This window comes from Pelophylax lessonae, assembly GCF_965119305.1.
Source record: "Pelophylax lessonae genome assembly, chromosome: 1".
NCBI lineage: Eukaryota > Metazoa > Chordata > Amphibia > Anura > Ranidae > Pelophylax > Pelophylax lessonae.
The window spans coordinates 540304031-540316839 of NC_138768.1; positions in this window are offsets into that span (position 1 = coordinate 540304031).

A 12809-nucleotide genomic window follows, 5' to 3' on the forward strand; every position below is an offset into this window, starting at 1 on the left:
ATGTGATCTTGATCCGTTCAATATTTTCCTCCACATTCAAATATATAGTTAATAGTAATGTAGCTTTATCATGTCTGATTTTATGAAATGTGTGTAGATTTTGAAACTGTGAATTGTAAAAAAGCTCTTTTGCTGGTCATATAGAATACCTGTCAGCAGAGGTTAGGCCTAAATGCTTTTACAATATCAATTAGTCCTGGGTAAGACATTTTATTGCATGCCATATACTCCTAATATGCTTAATTACTCTGCAGACCATGCTTGACAGAACTGAAAGACTTGGCTTTAGCAAATCCCTGTTTATTAGTTATCTACTAAATACTGTAATAGTATAGTAGAATGGTTAATAGATATTCCTGAGCTGAGATAACAGGTCCTTGAAAACTTTAGACCTGTGTAGAAATGGGACTTAACCATTTCTGGGCCAGAAGGTTTTACCCCCTTAACCACTTGCCGACCGCCGCACGACTATCTACGGCGGCGGTCAGCCCCTCACAGGCAAAGTGACGTAGGTCTACGTCGCTCGCCTGTGAGGGTTTAGGGAGCGAGCGCGCGCCGCCGGAGGCGCGCTCCCGCGTGGTCACGGACCCCCCCGCGCGTGTGACCGGCGGACCCGATCGCCGCCGGCCACTCTGCGATCGGCGGGGGAGAGGGAGAAAGTCAGGCAGCTTGTGTAAACAAGCTGCCTGTCATTCTCCTCTCTGTATGAGAGATGATCACATGGATCTACTATGTAGATCCATTGATCACTCTGCATACAGTTGAAGCCACAGCCAATCACAGTTAGAATCACGCCCCTAGGGACACACACAGCCCCTCCCTCTCAAATAAAGTTAACCCCTTCACTACCAGTGTATTTTTACAGTAACAGTGCATATATATAGCACTGATTACTGTAGAAATGTCACTGGTAACCCCAAAAGTGTCAAAAATGTCAGTCAAGGGTCCGATCTGTCCGCCGCAATGTCGCAGTACCGCAAAAAAAATCGCAGATCGCCGCCATTACGCGTTAAAAAAAAAAACAACAAAAATGACAAAAATCTTTCCCTTTGTTAGTAAACGCAATAACTTTTGCGCAAACCAATCAAAATACGCTTTTTGCGATTTTTTTTTACCAAACATAGGTAGCATAAAACAAATTGGCCGAAAATATTAAAAAATTTTGATTTTTACATTTTTTTTGGGGGAATTTCATATAAAAAAAAGGGAAAAATATTGTTATTTTTGCAAAATTTACGCTCTTTTTTTGTTTATAGCGCGTGATCAAAAAATCGCACAGGTGATCAAATACCGCCAAAAGAAAGCTCTGTTTGTGGGAAAAAAAGGACGCCAAATTCGTTTAGGTACAGCGTCGCACGACCGCGCAATTGTCTGTTAAAGTCACGCAGTGCCGAATCGCAAAATACCCTCTGGTCGTTTAGCAGCCAAATCCTCCGGGGCTTAAGTGGTTAATGACCAGACCATTTTTTGCAACTTTGCACTGCGTGACTTTAACTGGTAATTGTGCAGTCATGCAATGCTGTACCCAAACAAAATGTATGTCCTTTTTTTCCCACACATAGAGCTTTTGTTTGGTGGTATTTGATCACCTCTGCGTTTTTTTAATTTGCTATATAAACAAAAAAAGACAGAAAATTTTGAGAAAAAATTAAATTTTTACTTTATCTTAGAAAAAAATATCCAATAAACTCAATTTGTGTCATACATTTAGGCCAAAATGAATTTTGCTACATGGCTTTGATAAAAAAATCTCAATAAGCGTATATTTATTGGTTTATAGCATCTACAAACTATGGTGTATAAACTCGAATTTACGCAGCTTTTGCTTTCTTACTGCATATATCATTTCTTGAAGTGCTAAAATGGCAGAGCAGTACATAACCCCCTCAAATTACCACTTTTTGGAAAGTAGACATTCCGAGGAATTTCCTGAGAGGCATGTTGAGCCAATTGAATATTTAATTTTTTTGTCACAGGTGTCTGAAAAATGACAAAAAATATGAATACATATTTTTTTTTTACACAAAGTTGTCATTGAAATGATATATAGCTCACCCCCCCCCCCCCCCCCAAATGACCCCTTTTCAGAAAGTAGACACCCTAAGCTATTTGCTGAGAGGCATGTTGAGTCCATGGAATATTTTATATTTTGCCACAAGTTTTGGGAAAATGACAAATAGTTTTTTTTTTTTTTTCTTACACAAAGTTGTCACTTAAATTATATCTTGCTCAAACATGCCATGGCTATATGTGAAATGACACCCCAAAATAAATTCTGCTGCTTCTGAGTACGGAGATACCGCATGTGTGAGACTTTTTTAGCAGTCTACCCCCCCCAATTACCCCTTTTCAGAAAGTAGACACCCTAAACTATTTGCTGAGAGGCATTTTGAGTATTTTGCAGATCTCGCTTTTTGTCACAAATTTTTGAAAATTGAAAAAAGAAAAAAAAATGTATTTTCTTAATTTTCCAAAACAAATGAGAGCTGCAAAATACTCACCATGCCTCTTAGCAAATACCTTAGGGTGTCTACTTTCTGAAAAAAGGTGTCATTTGGGGGAGTTTTGTGCTATCTTGGCATTTCATGGCCTCCAAAACTGTGATAGGTAGTGAGAAGTGAAATCAACAATTTACGCCCTTAGAAAGCCTGAAGACAGTGATTGGTTTTCGGGGTACTGTACGTGGCTAGACTGCCAAAAAATCTCACACATGGGGTATCCCCATACTCAGGAGAAGCAGCAGAATGTATTGGGGTGTCATTTTACATATAGCCATGGCTCGTTTGAGCAATATATAAATGACAACTTTGTGTAAAAAAAAAAAAAAAAAAAAAAAAAATAATTTTTGTAATATTCCCAAAACTTGTGGAAAAATATAAAATATTCCATGAACTCAACATGCCTCTCAGCAAATAGTTTGGAGTGTCTACTTTCCAAAATGGGGTTATTTGGGGGGGTTTTTGGTATCTTGACATTTCAAGGCCTCCGAAACTGTGATAGGTAGTGAGGAAATAAAGTAAGCAATTTACACCATTAGAAAACCTGAAGAAGGTGGTGATTGGTTTTCGGGATCCCATAAACAGCTTGGCTCCTAAAAGGTCACACATGTGGTATCCCTGAACTCAGCAGAAGCAGCAGAATGTATTTTAGGGTGAAAATCCACATAAACCAATGGCATGTGTGGGCAATATATCATTTAGGGACAACTTTGTGAAAAAAAAAAAGAAAATTTACATTTTCCCGAAAATTGTAGCAAAATATAAAATATTCCAAGGACTCAACATGCCTCTCAGCAAATAGTTTAGGGTATCTACTTTCAAAAAATGATTGTCCTGGCATTTGATGCCCAATATTAGAAGCTTATGCCACACATCGATCACTCTTCTAACCACTTGAAGACCAAGCCTTTTCTGACACTTTTTGTTTACATGAAAAAATTATTATTTTTTTACTAGAAAATTACTTTGAACCCCCAAACATATAATATTTTTTTAAAGAAAAACAAAACGGTGGATGTTGCAATTTTTTTTTGTCACACTGTGTTTGCACAGAGACTTTTTAATCGCAATTTTTTGGGAGAAAAAAAAACACTTGTTTTTAAAATTGATGAAGAAATACACTATATATTGCCAATTGTTTGGTAATATATAAAAGATGAACATATGCCGAGTACATAGATACCAAACATGACATGCTTTAAAATTGTGCACGCCCGTGCAGCGGCAACAAACTACGTACATTTTTAAAAGCCTTTAACCACTTTACCACCAGAGGATTTTGCTGTCTTACGTCTGGGCCACTTTTTGCGATTCGGCACTGTGCGACTTTAACTGACAATTGCGCGGTCACGCGATGCCGTACCCAAACAAAATTTACGTCCTTTTTTCCCCACAAACAGAGCTTTCTTTTGGTGGTATTTGATCACCTGTGCGATTTTTACTTTTTGCGCTATAAACAAAAAAAGAGCGTAAATTTTGAAAAAATAACTATTTTTCATATTTTTTTATATGAAATTCCCCCCCCCCCAAAAAAATGTAAAAATTAAAATATTTTTAAATTTTTGGCCAATTTGTTTTCTGCTACCTATGTTTGGTAAAAAAAATTGCAATAAGCGTATTTTGATTGGTTTGCGCAAAAGTTATTGCGTTTACTAAGGGAAAGATTTTTGTCATTTTTGGTGTTTTTTTTTTTTTAACAAGTAATGGCGTCGATCTGCGATTTTTTTTTTTTGCAGGACTGCGACATTGCGGTGGACAGATCGGACCCTTAAATGACATTTTTGACACTTTTGGGGGTACCAGTGACATTACTACAGTAATCAGTGCTATAAATATGCACTGTTACTATAAAAATGACACTGGCAGGGAAGGGGTTAATTTTTATTGGTGATCAAGGGGTTAATGTATGCCTGGTGCTTACTGACGTGTGTGGGGGGAGGGGACTATGTGACACAAGGACAGATCGCAGGTTCAGCTATGCTGAACCCTGCAATCTGACCCTGCCTGTCACTTAGGAGATCCGCCCGCTTGTGTTTACACAAGCAAGCGGATCTCTACACTAGATCCCCGATGATCGGGGAAGAGCAACGGCGATCGCCGCCGCTCCTTCCCGGCCCGACTCCCCTCCCGCTGTGACTGAATACAGCGGGAGCGGTCCTCCGGCGGCGCGCGCGCGCCGCCGAGAGAGGGGAATGTCTGGCGACGTAGGTCTACGTCGCCAGACGTTATCGAGCCACTTTGCTGCAGTAGAGCTCTAGTGAGCAGTGGCAAAGTGGTTAAAAGCCTTTACAGGTTTCCACTTTAGATTTAAAGAGGAGGTCTACTGCAAGAATTACTGCCCTCGATCTGATGTTCGCTGCAATATCTCACATGCATGCTGCAATTGCTGTTTACATATGACACCACACCGATGCTTGCGTTCACCTTTGCACGCAAACACGGGGACAGGGGTGCTTTCATTTTTTTTAATTATTATTTATTTTGCTTTTTTACTTTATTTTGACACCTTTCCTTTCACTTTTTTTTTTTTAATAATTTTTATTGTTATCACAGGGAATTTAAATACCCCCTGTGATAGCAATAAGTAGTGACAGTTACTCTTTTTTAAAAAAAATTGTGGTCTTTTAGACTCTAGAGCTCTCCTCTCCTCCAAGATTGATGGGATAAGATGCTTTCCCAATTTCCCAATGGCACTGTTTATATCTGGCGAAACCAAAGTCAAAAAATGCTCATAGCTTATATGGTCAGCTGACGGAACCACCGGCTGCAGTCTCGGTTTACCCGCTGAGACAGGAGAGCCAGTGGAAGGCGGCGGGAGGGGGGGAGTCCCCTCCCACTGCTGCTAAAAGCAGTCCAGCAGCTAATTATCTGCTAGGATTGCTTTTACATGAAAGCCGACTGCTGGCTATAAAAAACTATACCTGAAAGTGTGTGGTATGCCCACCATTAGACCTTCCAGCATCCACCCATTTCTAATGATGGGCATACATGCAATGATCTTTTTTTTTGTTCAGCCCATGGGCTGAACGAAAAAAAGGAACATGGCAGATTCCTCCATTCGCATCGATCGATGTGGATGAAGAAATCTCTGACAAGAAAAGTGTTAAAAAATTGATGGTGACGCATAGTGGAGATCTTCTCTCTGTGTCCACCCCATCCCCTATGCTTCGCCATACTGTATATGCTCTTTTTTTTAACTTTGGTGGTGAAATCACCTTCTACAGTGCTGCAATCATTGATTTACGTATATGCTGAAAGCAAATGCTGTTGCTGTCACAATAAACAAATCAGTGCTGCAGCTGATGGGCGTACCTGCAAAGCAAACAATGGTTAACAATAAAACACAGTAACAATACAACATTACAATATAACAGTATTTTATAAAGTACAGTAAAAGTAGAAAGAGTAGAAAAGTAGAGTAGGAACAGAAGGTTAACTCAATAAAACAACAACTATATTTGGTTTTTTTATTGTTAAATATTTTTAAAAAATTTTTTTGTAACTTTTGTTTTACACTTTTTTTGTAACTGTAAAAATACTGTTCTAGGCTAGGGTCTCTCAGAATGCGAAAGCAATCTAACATCTTTTGAGACCCTGCGAGAAAGTGTGCCCTAGACTGTGCCATGCTGTACCCTATACTAATACTCTACTAGTGTGTGGTAGCGAAAGAAACAGTCCCCGATGCAGAGACCAGGTTGGCCAGGACAGTAGGGACAAAAATAGCAGGTGTCACGCCTATATCCACGTTTTCTACAGACACAACATCTTCTTTGGGGTGCTCTTTGGGTTGGGGTACTCGGGAGGACATCCGGAAAATGCCTCTCATGCAGCTGGCTCTCTGCATCTGTATTGTGAATTTGGGCCACAGCACCTTCTGGATACAGAAGGGCTGTGATGATCTCTTCCTGGAATTTTAGGAAGGATCCACTTCTTCTGGACACTTTGTATAGCACATAAGCGTTCTGCAGAGCCAATTGGAATAAATATACAGACATTTTTTTGTACCAGCATCTGGCCTTATGGGCGAATAAGTACGGCGCCATCATCTGGTCGTTGAAGTCCACTGCTCCTATGTTAAGGTTGTATTCGTGGACACAGAGGGCTTCTCGACAACACCAGTTGCCTTTCCAATTTGGACTGTCGAAACTTTGTGAATGGAGGACAGAATGAAAACATTCCATGTGTCCCTCCACTTCACTGCAAGCAATTTATTACACTTCAAGCAGGCTATCTCCCTCGTCTAAGTCGGGAATCTACAAGCCGTTGGGGGAAGCCCTGGCAATTAGTTCGGATGGTGCCACATGCGCCAATTCCAAAATCAAAAAGGTGACTAAAAAGTGGCATGCTTGTGTAATTATTGTCCCCTTATAAATAGAGAATATATCTCTTCTCTATTCATTTGTACATTTTTGGCATTTGGAATTTGCCATTTTCAGTGTTTGCAGCTGTTCTATAGAGACGATCAGTTTTTTTAGTGTGATAGCGCGTGGGTACCCCCCCTTTTTGGTTTATTGTCCACTTATAAATGGTACCTGTCACGTACCTGGAGATGGAGCCTGATGTGGAGAGGAAGGCGATCTCTTACACCGCCTGCCTAGTACCCCTGATAATGCAAACAGGAGGCACAGAAGCCTGGAGTGGCACTAGTGCCTAGAAGTTCAGATGGTGAAGGCTGCAGATGTGAGGTCCATGCGTCAGGGCAGCTGTTAGAAATCGCTGGGCCCGATACAGACTACCTGGCAGGGCCCCCCCCCAAGAAAATATTAAAGATAAATAAACTCCTGAGCAGAGATAAGTGCTGGGAGGGGGGCCCACACAAGGGAGGGGGATTAGTGAGGGACAACTATCTCTTTCTCAACAGATAAAAGCTGATAGCAGGGAGAGGGATAGATCAGATTCAGGTGCTGGAGGAAGATTTCTGTATTTGTTTTCCATCACTAATCCCCCTCTCTGTGTGGGCCCCCCGTGTGCTCGGGCCCCTACAAGAGGGCTGGTGGTCCCCCCCCATCAGCGGCCCTGCCATGCGTACTTGGATGCAGGCTGGATCGTGACGCAGACAGCAGGTACTTGCCAGACTGACTGGTCACAGGCAGCAGATGCTTAGCAGGCTGGCAGATCACAGGCAGCAGACACTTGGCAGGCTGACAGGAAGCAGACAACAGGAATAAGGATGGCCATTTACACAGCAGGGTTAGGCAAGCCGGGTCAGTAACTAGCAGGCACGTCAGGAACAGAGTAGAAGGCAGCAGAGTAGTCAGGTTCAGGCTGGATTTGTCAACGGCTGACTGGCAGACAGCAGGATAAAGCGGAGACGTTGTCAAAGAGCAAGCCAGGGGTCGGTTCAGGCAGAGTACAAGTGTGGTCAGACGGATCAGGACAGCAACAGAGTTCAACACCAGGAACAGGAAACAGGAAGCAGGAAGTTGTAGACCATAAGGCAAGGTTCTAGTGCAGCAGAGGTATTTATTTAGGCCATTTGGCACCACTTAGTGGTGGGCATGGAAAGTAAACATCCATAGGTTTGGCTAAATAAGCTTTCTACGTTGGTTAACAAACACTCTCCGTCTGCACATAACTATGTGCCTGGGCTTACTTCTTCTTTCCTGACAGTACCCCTTTCCGAATAAGGGTGACGGAAACTACATGTATAGCCTGTTGCCCTGTCACTGAGCTTATACATCTTGACTCCATATCTGGCACGCTTGCTGGGGAAAAACTGTTTAAAAGCAAGGTGGACAGAAAATGTAGCCAGGGACTCATGAATGCAGACAGCTTGTTGGGGCGTATAAAAGGCAGCAAACTTCTAGTTTAAGTGATTTACGAGGGGTGGAATTTTGTGGAGCCGGTCATATCCAGGGTGACCCCGAGGTGACAGAGTTCATTGTCACTGAAGTGCATTAACTGCAAGATTTGCTTGTATCTAGTCCTGGCCATGGCAGCACACAACACGGGCATATGGTGAATTGGGTCAGTGGATCAACATGATCGAAACTCACTTATTTTAGTATTGCCTATGAGGAGCGAAAGACCCAGAAAGATTTTAAATTCAGAAACAGTGTTACGTTTCCATGCAAATTCTCTGGCAAGGGTCAAATTTGGATTTGCGGTGATGAATTGATCGGCATATAAGTTGCTTTGGTCCACAATAGATCTGTACAGATCTTCCGTAAAAAAATGTTCATATAAACCAAGGAGAGTAAAATCATCTGTTTCCACCTTAATCCCGGGTTGGCCAGTGGATGGGGGAAGTATGGGCGCTGTAGAAGTGGTGGGCTCCCAATGAAGATTTGCATGGGCATCAAGAAGGACACTATGGGCTCCATGGGCCTGTCTTTGAATTCTTGGTGGCTGTGGGACACTACTTGTGTTAGCCACGGCACTAGCTTGAACTGGACTTATGGGAGTCGCCACTTTACCAAGTGTTACTGGGTAAGTAAACCAGCAAGTGTGCTGGTTTGACTATGACCAGGATGTACTAGGCTGCTGGTGCTTTCCAGTTCACAAGAAGGTTGAGGAGCACTAGTACCGACACTCTGCTGCATATCAGAACCCTGCAGTTGTTGCAGCTCAGCAACAGAAGAACGGGGTCAGATATGCCTTACCTTAGCAGGGACCATTACTCCATTGTCAGAGCTATCTTTCAGGGTGCTGCTGCTCTCTACAGGTTTGAATACTGAGCCTGATCCTGACAGTGAGGCTTCCCCATCGCTCTCATCTGTCATGCTCAGCATCGTGTAGGGCTCTTTACTAGTGTACCTCTGTTTGGACATTTTTGCCAATAAATTTATAGGTACCTAGTATGACTCACAGGTAAAAAAGCACCTGGTTGTCAAGGACTGTTTGAACCGCTACCAAAAATATAACTGCTAGTGCTAGCAGAGATCAGGCCTGACTCTGCTAATGCTGCGGTTTAGTGTGCTGTGTATTGGAAGTGATAGTAATCTGCTGATTCTGCACTTCTTGGGGGGGGGGGGCAGAGGGGCTGCAAGCAGGTGCTGGCAGGTGTCGGGGCTGATCCTGCTAACGCTGCATTTTGGGAACACTATACTAAACTATTGGGGACGCTAGTATAGTTCTGAGCAGATCAAAGATATTGATCCGTTCAGACACTATACTAGTAATGGAGCTGTTTAGTGTGTGTGTGTGTATGTGTGTGTCACTGGCAATCAAAGAGTTAAAATGTATTACTAAATATGCAGGCAATCTGACGCTATCCTGTATTGAAACTAACTAACGTTAACACTAACTGATGTCACCTGTGACACTAATACAGTGATCAGAAAAAAGATCTGTACACTATAATAGTGAAACTGTGACAGGGCAATGAAGGGGTGATCAGGGGGTTAAATCTTTATTAGGGGATATATGGCGGGTGCCCCAAACTTATCTGGGATTCTCTCTAACTACCACTAACTGTCTCTCACACTAACTGAAGTCACAAGTGACACTAATACAGTGATCAGTAAATTATCTGTATACTGTATATAGTGTACACTCTGACAGGGAGTAAAGTGTTAACTGGGGGTGATCAGGGGGTTAAATATTTATTAGGGGTGTATGGTGGGTACCCTAAACCTGTCTGGGACTACAACTAACTGTCTTTCACACTTACTGAAGTCACAAGTGACACTAATGCAGTGACCAGTAAATTATCTGTATATTGTATATAGTGTACACTGTGACAGGGAGTGAAAGGGTTAACTGGGGGTGATCAGGGGGTTAAATGTGTGCCTATGTGTACTGGTGTCAGTGTAGTGCTTGTGTACTCATGGTAGATGTTCTCTCTTCTCACACTGGAACCGAAAAGGGCTCCAGGAGAGAAGATTGCATCATTTTCTGTGTCTGTGTACACATTACACAGGCACAAGACGTTCTGCAATTGGTCAGAACCGATCACCAGGTCCAGGCCAAAAATCATTGGCATGGACCTGATGACTGATTGGTTCTGAACCAAATCATAACATCGCGGGGACGGCACGTGCCCCGTGCGCGACCGACATACAGTTAAGTGAGTTTGCGCAGTCGAGCCACCTTGCCGCAGTAAATCTGCGGTGAGCGGTCGGCAACAGGTTAAAGAGGATCTCTAGTCTGGACAAAAAAATCTATTATTATAGATGCTGACTTTTAATATAAGGACACTTACCAGTCCAGGGATCCATCGATGTCAGCGCCCCCCGAGCCGAAACGTCAATCGGCTTTGGGTGCAGGCACCGGAATCTTCACTAAGGAAACTGGCAGTGAAGCCTTCAGGCTTCACAACTGGTTTCCTACTGCACTTTTTGACTGGTCCTGCCATCTTTTGGGACCTGTGTGTGTCCCAGAAGGCAGCCTGAGGAGGGAGAAGGAGCCTGAAATACTCAAAGATCGACGCTGCGATACCCTGAAGTTAGAGCAGGTATGTGTCAAAACCAAATATGGCAGTGGAGGAGGGGAGGGTGCTAACAAGTGGAGCTTCCCCTTTTGGGTGGAGTTCTGCTTTAAGTTAAGAGGCTATGGAGAAGCACGCCTGGGATTATGGAAAGGAATTTACTGCTGTTATGTGTTCTTTTTCACACAAAAATGGCATGGTTGACTTAGGAATTCTGAACAACATGGCTGCCTGGCCCTTTCACACAGACCTTTGGAGTGTTCAGTGTTAGTCTTTTTCTAAATAGTAATACTGTAATCCTTTTTTCCCTATATGCTACAGTATATAAAAATCTAATGAGTAGTCTTCCTCTTTCTATTTACTGACACCTACCCATACTCTCACCTGCTTTTGTCACAGTAGTGTTGATTTACTAAAACTGGAGAGTGCAAAATCTGGTTCAGCTTTGCATAGAAACCATACATTACATAGTTGTGCATCATTTTAAGCGAATATGATAAATAAAATTCAGTAAAAGTCCCATACACAGAACTCCACCACTGTATATACAATTAGTGACAGTTCGTAGAACATCTTCCAGTATGTCCAGTGCCCACCACCTTCAGATAAGGTGCCTTCAGATAAGGTGACTTTGTGGGGCGTCTGACCCCACCACAAAGTCACGTTGGCCTTAATCAACTCCCACTCTGGATAGTACAGCAACATTCCTCCTGCTCTAGTTACAGAGTAACGCTACTTCACTGCTTTCCTTAATCCTCGGGCGTCAGTGAAATATGACATAAGATAGAACAAAAAGACCATAGCGCTCTCTGCTACCAAACATTTATTAAAATCAAAAAGGGATTAAAAACACTTACAGGGATATATGAAAAACATGCATTAAATCAGCTCACCAAGCTGACATAAATGGCTAATGTGTGATGTCATGGGCTTTGGCTCCTCCCACCCATACGAGATACGTCTTCTTATTGAGCTTCTTCAGAAGAATATAAATAGAATAGAATAGAAACCAATCAGCTTATAGTTTTTTTTTTTCTGTCAAAGCTTACTAGAACAAGCTAAAGTTGGACCATGCACCAGATTTTGCACTCTCAAGTTTTTGTAAATCAACCCCAGTGTGCTTGAAGACTCATATAACATCCCACATTAAACACAAGTCTCCTTCACGGCAGTTATTAGTGACTACATTAGAAGGTGATGATCCAGTAGATATGCAAGTGTGGGAAAACACAGCCACTGGGTGAAGTCATCCTGCAACCAAAATTGAGAGCTATGCTATGAGAAATGTACAGTAAATGTAATTAAGGTTAGAAAAGTATTAGGTAAAATATAAATGTTTCCAAAAGATTTCTGCAAATCCTTATCAATAAGTGATTCTCATATGACTGGTACGTTTGTGGTTATATAAAGCCTGCACTGCGACTCTCATTATACTGCTTGTCAATCCCTGCACAGCCTAATGGCTCCTTGACATAGCTAATCCTCCCAGTAATCTGTTACCACAAGTGGTAAACCTGATATAAGGTTTTTCTCAACTTTTCACATGGTAGTTTAACCTAAGATTCTATTACTGGATTATCTGGATAATCTTGAAGTTATGTGCTAAAGCCATCTTTTATGTGTAAACCACAGCTGTAAATTATAGGAGGAATGGAAAAGAAAATACCATACCATACATTATTACACACTGCAATGACTAAGGTGACTTAACTCAATAATTTACGTACCATAAGCTGCAGTCTTTACCAGAGCCTGTAATGGTGGACATACTAGTACCAATGAAAGCAATCTGAAACTATTGTCAAACCACTGAAAAGTCTCACAACCTTGATAAAGTTTGATATAAACTTTTTTTCTCTGTCTGGACACCCTGGTCACCTGCTGACTGGGCACCATCCACAGGCAGCCTATCAATAAGACATTGAAGTTGAATCCAACATAGT